The sequence below is a fragment of the Lynx canadensis genome, chromosome A3, assembly GCF_007474595.2.
Source record: "Lynx canadensis isolate LIC74 chromosome A3, mLynCan4.pri.v2, whole genome shotgun sequence".
Taxonomy (NCBI): Eukaryota; Metazoa; Chordata; class Mammalia; order Carnivora; family Felidae; genus Lynx; species Lynx canadensis.
The window spans coordinates 15,638,280-15,645,752 of NC_044305.1; positions in this window are offsets into that span (position 1 = coordinate 15,638,280).

Sequence of the window (7,473 nt, forward strand, 5' to 3'; positions counted from 1 at the left end):
ATGCCAGCTTCCTTCCTCCTCTCTACCCCTAAGTGGCCGTAGGGCAGTCACCTGCCCTCTCTGGGCCTTAGTTCCCCTGCTGTGACATGACAAGGTGGCCCTCTGGGGCCTCTTGGGAGACTTCCAGCTCTGAGGGAGCCCTTGAGTCGCATGTGGTTAGCAAACCCAATACCCATGTGAACATCTGGCCTGGCCTGAGCCATGAGTTAATTGTTCCCAGTCCCTATGTGTGTTGGGGGTGGGGAGGGCATTTGTTAGGGGGACGCTGGTTGGGGGCCGCCCCCACAGGGCTCTCAGTCATGGGACAGGAGGATGTGCTAAGAAGGGAGTGAGTCACCAGCCAGGCATCAGTTTGGGCCCCAGGGTCCCCAGGTAGGGGGAGGGGAGCCCCACTCCTGACTCCTAGTTGCCCCAGAACCCCCTTCTCAAGACAGCAGACCCCTGTTCAGAACAAACTCCCACACAAAACTAACATTTTTTTTTTAATTTTTTTTTTTAACGTGTATTTATTTTTGAGACAGAGAGAGACAGAGCATGAACAGGGGAGGGGCAGAGAGAGAGGGAGACACAGAATCTGAAACAGGCTCCAGGCTCTGAGCTGTCAGCACAGAGCCCGACGCAGGGCTTGAACTCACGGACCGTGAGATCATGACCCGAGCCGAAGTCGGACGCTCAACCGACCAAGCCACCCAGGCGCCCCAAAACTTACATTTTTAACACCGGCCCAGGGAAGATGGTTTGGGATGAAGCAGAGGGAGGGGGCCCTCAGCTGGGGCTCCGGGCCCTCTCCCACCCACCAGCAGTCCCCAAGGCCTGACCACTGTGATTTACTTCTTCTTAAAAGATGGCCTGGAAGCATCTCCCAGCTCCTACTGTCTGGGATTCAGACAATAAGATAGAAGCGATTCAGGGGGCAGGGAGAGACCCAGTCATGTCCTGGCTCTGTCACTCACTGCGTGACCTGGGGTGAGTCACTTCACCTCTCTGGGCCTCAGTTTCCAAGCAGAGCTGTCATGAGAATTAAAGGGCTGGGCATAGCGGCATTCGGGAGATGGCATGCTCCTTGTGACTCGTGCCCCCTCCGTCTCTGCCCCCTGCCCCACAGCCCCTCGCAGCTGCTTGCTCTGGGCGGCGAGGAGGCTGTAGCCACAGCTGAGACTCGCCCTTCCGTCTCCAAGCTGCCTGGCAGTTTCTCTCACCCCGCAGCCCTTCCGAAAGGACCAGCCACACCCTCCCTCTGGGCATAGCCCCCACTCTCAGGAACCCAAGACCTGCCTCCGTAGAGGTGATTTCACCCTCAGACCCCAGATGGGCCGTCCGGGCTGCAGCAAGGGGCACCCAGACCGGCTTCCAGGAGCCCAGTGCAGCGCGTGGGACAGAGAGGCCCCCAGTGCCCCATCCAGCCGGCCCCACAGAAAACACTTCATTACTGGAAGCCCAGCCAGGCAGAGGGGCTGGAAGTGGTTGTGCTACAGGAAGCCTCACAGGGTCAGCCAAACCTCGGCCTTCAAGGCCAGCAGCAGCCCACGGACTGGCCACATGGGGCTGGCTCACTGGGGGTGTTTACGGAAACCCTGGCCCTGAGGCCGGCCCAGCTGCCGGGCTGGGATCCCCTGAGGCCCCCCAGGCCTCCAAGTGCCAGCTTGGCAGAGGACATCAAAGCTGCAGCTGAAGCCTTGTTTTCCTCATGGCCCACCTGGGGAGTGGAGAGCTGAGGACCCTCCCCCACCCTCCAGAGAACAGGGGGTGGTAGAGATGGGTGAGGTCTTCAGGCTGGCTCTGGGCTCCCTGGTCCAGCTTCCTGAGCTGGGTCAGAGGACCAGGCCCTTTCTGGACACCCTGGAAAATGGCATCAACTCACAAGAAGCAAGTAGCCAGTGGATTCTGGAGCTAGGCTGCCTGGGTTCAAATCCTGACATCGCCCCTCACTGGCTGTATAACTCTGGATAGTTTGCTCAATTTTTCTGTGCCTTGGTTTCCCTGTCTGTAAAATGAGGGTGATGATAATAGTACCCACTACAAGGAGACATTGACATAATGAAATGATCTCATTCGTGTAAAATGTACCACAGAGTTGCTCTCACATACTCAGTGCCCTGTTTGCTATGGAAATCTTTTCAACTGAAATATTTGCGGGGCATCCACACCATGACTGAGGAGCTGAGGTTATGCAGATAAATCAGATTTGGTTCCTGCCCCAGGGAGCTTCAAGGTCAAGGTGAGGGTTTGGGGGGTTAGGAGGTCGGGCTGTGATGTACCTAATTACTGTAGTCACGATGGAAATGAATTGGTGAACATGTGGCTCTCCAGTGTCTCTGTGGGAGCAGGGGCCACACGATCCCAGTCACTGCTCTATCCCAGCACCCAGCAAGGAGACTGCCACCAACTCGGGGTTTAAACCTGGGGGCGGGGCGAGCAGAGGAACACCCAATGCTTTCTGAACGCAGAGAGGCCATAGGCACTGAGCGCAATGCTTCAAGTGCATGACATCCTTCTGATTCCCCAGCACGGAGTCGGTCGTGTCATTCTTTCTGTGTTCAGAGAAGCAAACCGAGGCTCAGAGAGGCCGGCCTGACGTCTCCCAGCTGGTGAGTGGCGAAGCCAGGACTGAACCCATGCCTCAGTTCAAAGCCTGCATTTTTAACCACTAAGCTACCCATTGTCCATGTAGGTTTTTTGCCAGCAACCCTGGGAGTTCAGAGTTGTGCCCAGCCCGGCTTGAGAAGATCCAGAAGGATCTTGGGGGAGGGAAGACCCTCTAGGCAGAGAGCCTCGCCTGTGGAAAGGCAAAGACGCAGAGCCAGGCCACCGTCCTAGTCTCAGCAGCACGACCTGTTTGTGGAATAGCAAAGGCTGCGGCCTGCAGGGCTGCGGTGCATGAGTGATGAGAGTGACAGGTGGCAAGACTGAGGGACGTCTGCAAACAGCCTTGAATGCCAAGAAAAGGCTTAGACTGTCCTGTGAGGTACAGAAGCCCTGAACAGTCCCGAGCAGTGTTTGTATGAGACCGGACCAATTTGTACAAATGACAAAGCCCAGCGTGGCTCCTGGCGCTGAGCTATCTCCCCCAGATCGAAATTCACCTGCCCCAGATTCCACTTCATCCAAAGCAATGTATGTGTGCCTTTGGGGCACAGGGCGTGGTCATGGAGTGGCCAGGCTTGGAGTCCTTGGAGCCCAGAAACGTGCCGCCTTCCCCAGCCCGGCCTCAGCCCCAGTCCCCTCAGTGACCTACTTTGGGGGTGGATCCCATTTTGACCACAGTGGCTGCCAGCAGCAGGAGGAGACACAGAAGGTAGCAGAGACGGGCGGGGTGAGGGTGGGGAGGTGCCCACAAGGCCCTCAGCAGCTCCGTCTTCACCCCCAGCCCACCTGGCATTCAGACAAATGGGAGTTCAGACGTTGGACCTGTCCTATACTTGGGCCGTGCCCCCTGCTGGGTGCCTTGAGGTCTCCCTCATTCATAACATAGACAGTCATGAACGAGAGGAACACTGTGAGGATTGCTTGGGGTGTTGAATGTGGGGCACGGAGCATGGGGCTCGTTCAGGGTGAATGCTCCACAAATAAGAGCTCAATGTCATTACTGCCAGAGCCTGAAAGCAGAAAGCTGTCTGGTCTGGGAAGAACTCAGAAACCACCCGCTGTGGGCTGGAAATGCCCACAGGGCATCTGGGCCATCCCCCTGTCCCCAGGTGCCTGGCACCTGATTTAGCTCAGGGAGGTCAGTCTCCTCCAGTTGGCATTGGGGCCCCTGCCTTGAGTCCTGTGTCTGCACCTCGTGGGGCACAGGCCGGTGAAAGGCAGAAGGAGCCATGTCTGGGCTCCATCATGCGGGCTGTGGGGTCAGACCACCTTGGCCTGCCCTGAGCTCTGGCCCTCCCATCATAGGACAAGTCCCTTACTGCTTCAGTGTCTCAGTTTCCTCATTTGCAAAATGGGCACATCATAGTTCCTACCTCACAGGGTCACGGGAAGGATTAGCTGGGAGGTGGCAGCTACGTGCTTAGCACAGTGCCCGGCACACTCAAAGCCCACGGTCAATATGGGCAATCCCTGTTCGTGTGCCGTGAACGTGGAGCAGGAGCCATAGGCCAAGGAAAGTCATGAAATTTGTAGGGGTCAAATCCTGCGAGAAGGGGGTAAATCATGAAAACGGCGCAGTCTACACAGGTGGAAGAGACGCAGGCCACTGAGAGAGACAGGAAATGGGACCGTGGCTGGGCAAGGGCCCGGCCTGCTTCGGAAAAGCAGTCGGTAAGAATAACAACAACAGCCTTTCCCAAAGAGTGAGGCGTGTACCAGGCACTGTGTTAATGTGCCCTGCACAGAATATCTCATTTCTTGCCTACGACAACCCTGGGAAGAAGGGCGGGGACCAGGGTTAGCAGCGAGGTGACAGGGGTACATAATTTAAGGGGTACATACTCCCTCCTGCCTGAGAGCCAGCGCCTCCTTAGATGTTGTGTCCTGGGCACCTGGCCTGCCCCGTCCTAGTCCCAGATCTGCTGTGAGTTGGGACGATAATTCTCCCCATTTGATAGATGTGCAAACCGAGGCTTCGCCAGCCTGGGCACCTGTCCAGCGTCACATGGCTAGGAAGATGCAGACCTCAGGATTCTTCAGTTTTGAAACCTGGACCTCTTTTTATGGAGCTGCCTCCCAGTCCAGGAATAAAAGGTCCCAATCCGCCTCCCCAGAAGGCCCAGCAACCGGGACAGCTGCCTAGAACCGCCCTCCTCTGGCTGGCCCAAGGCGGCCCAGAGAGCTGGCCTGCAGGGCAGAGGCCTGGAGATTCCTCCCCACATTCCTGTGGGTTAAGTCTGGGGACTCAGCCTTCCAGCATCAGCCATCACGTTCCCCAGAAGGAATCTCTACTCATAACAAACCCCAAAGGTCACTCAACTGGAAAGGAGCATTCTGTCTCCACCCCTGGGCAAGAGAGAGGGCCCCAGCTTTTATGGAGACCACCCAGGTGCTCAGGTAGGGCATAGCCTGCTTCTGGCTAGCCTGTGAACCGTCTCCCTGCCCTGGGTCTCCTCTTGGATGGTGGTGGGATGGGACAGGTGGGCAGAGAAGATGAAGGAACATCCCAGTTGAAGAAGCCTCCTAGAGGCCTCTAGTGCAGGAAATGCCTGGGTTCTAGCCTCAGCCTGCCTGAACTCTCCTTCCCCTTTCACCGCCTCCTAGCTGTGTGGCCTTGGACAAGTTATTTGACTTCTCTGTGCCTGTTTCCTCTTCCAAAAATGGAGATAATAATACCTCCTTGCATGAGGATTCAACAGCTATTTACTGAAGGCCTACCAACTTCCAGGCAGTAAATCATAAAGCAATGAATACAAGAGACAAAACCCTCTGGTTCCAAGCTTTTAAAGAGGCAGTATCATGATGAATAGTGTTTACTTTAGAAAACGCTGGTACCAATACAAAAATGAAGCAAATAGAGTAAAATTTTAACAGTTGTTAAACCTAGGGGATGGGCAAATAGCAAATGAGTGTTCATTATATGTTTTCTATGCTTTTCTGTAGGTTTGAAGTATTTTATAGATACATAGGAAGGAGGAGAGAAAGAAAAAAGAGAAAGGAGATAGAAAAAGAATGGAAGGAAGGAAGGAATCTCTCTGCCCTTTTGAAACTTACAGTCAAGTGGAGGGAATAGACAATAAACGAATAAGTAAAATATACAGTGTGTTGATGCTAGTGCTTTGGAGAAAAAGGAAGAAGCATGGGGAATGCCCAGGTGGCAGAGAGAGTTCCGTTTTCGAGCCGGAGGAGGCATCCCTGGGAAGGTGACGTTTGAGAGCAGATCTCAGGTCTTCTGGTTTCCAGACCTGGCTGCTGTCATGTCCATGTACCTACAACCTCCCACCTGGGGAAGGAGTCATGGTAAAAGCCCAGAATCCAAGACTCCGGGGATTATGAAATCTTAGGAGTATGGGTAGCAGGTACAAATCTCAGTTAATTCAGATGAGCAGGAAATTAATCTATCCTGAATGTTTGTTATGACATCCCACTTCACAAGTGGGCAGAAAATCAGTCTTGATCAGTTTGTTTTCTTCCCCAGTTCTTCTCTCTCACGCGCACACACGTGTGTGTGCATTTTCCCTGTGGTTGTGTCTCAGTGTGAGGGTGTCTCAGGCCCCCTTGGCTTACACAGGCCACGTGATCGTTTCATCTTTTGATACCTTCCTCGCTCTACTTTTGGATTCCTCAGAACCATCTGGGGTCATGTTGACCCACGAAATTAAAAAAATGTTCACTCGTAGCTTTTTCTCTGGCTCCCTTCCCAGCTCTCTTATTTGGGAGGAGGCAAAGGGGGAGGGGGAGGAATGTGCATCGGTCAGGGTCAGCCAGGTCACAGTGCAGTAACAACCACCCCCAAAACCTTGTTTCTCAGGTTTTGTGTGCACTCAGGCCCCCGGCCGCCGGCTTCATGTCCCCTCGCTCCAGGACCCAGATGGACGGAACAGCCACCATCCCAAAGGTTGGAGAAAGCAGGGAAGCCTGCCCTTCTCTGACTCATGATGTACTCACTATGCCCCAAGTCCCTTTAGGAATGGTCTTTTGGGGAGGAAGGGGGGCTTTTGAAACCTAAAAAGTTATTCTCTGCTTTCACTGGAATATCCCTTCCCCGAGTCACAGTCCAACAGCCTGAAGTGGGGACAGAAAACACAGAGGGGCAAAGGCACACAATCTTAGATCCCTAGATTCTGAGTATTGTGCGGTCTTAGAATCTGGGAGTCTCACGATCACAGATTTTCAAACTGAAAGGTCTTCGAATCAGTATCTTTCCATGCAGGAACTGCCTCTAAAACCTTCACAGGAGAAGACTGACCACCAATCTTTCCTTGTATTCTCCCAGGACCGAGGAGCTCACTCCGTTATGGTTCAGCTCCTAAAGTTCTGCTTTATAAAGTGAGCCAAGCATTGCCTCTCTCAGGATTTTCTGCTTCAGGTCCTGGTTTTCCTGGCAGAGCAAGGGTACAGCCATCACCGGGACAACTGTGGAGATAGGCTGAACTGGCAGCTAGCTTTGGGGAATGAGATCAGGAGACCCTGAACAGCCCTGGGGGCCAAGTGTCTTATTCCTCCGATGCCTGAAGGTCTACTATCATAGTCTGTGGGTCCCTGTGAGGGAGGCTGATAAATGGTAGAATAAAGGCTTGGACCCAGGCCTAGGTTCAAATGCTGACATCCTGACCCTACTTGTAGGCAACTTTCATTACCTCTGTGATGGGAATAAATAGTAGGAATAAATAATAAATAATAGCACCACCTCCTATGCAGGGCTGCTGTGCAAATCCGATGGGCTAACGTAACTAAACTCCTGCCACAATGCCTGGCACATTGTAGGTGCTCAACTCGACCTGGCTTCAAATCCAGGTTCTGTCTCTCCTTATTTGTATGCTCTTAGACTTCACTTCCTTGAACTTCAGATTCCCCATCTCTTAAATGGGGTTAATATTCCTCATA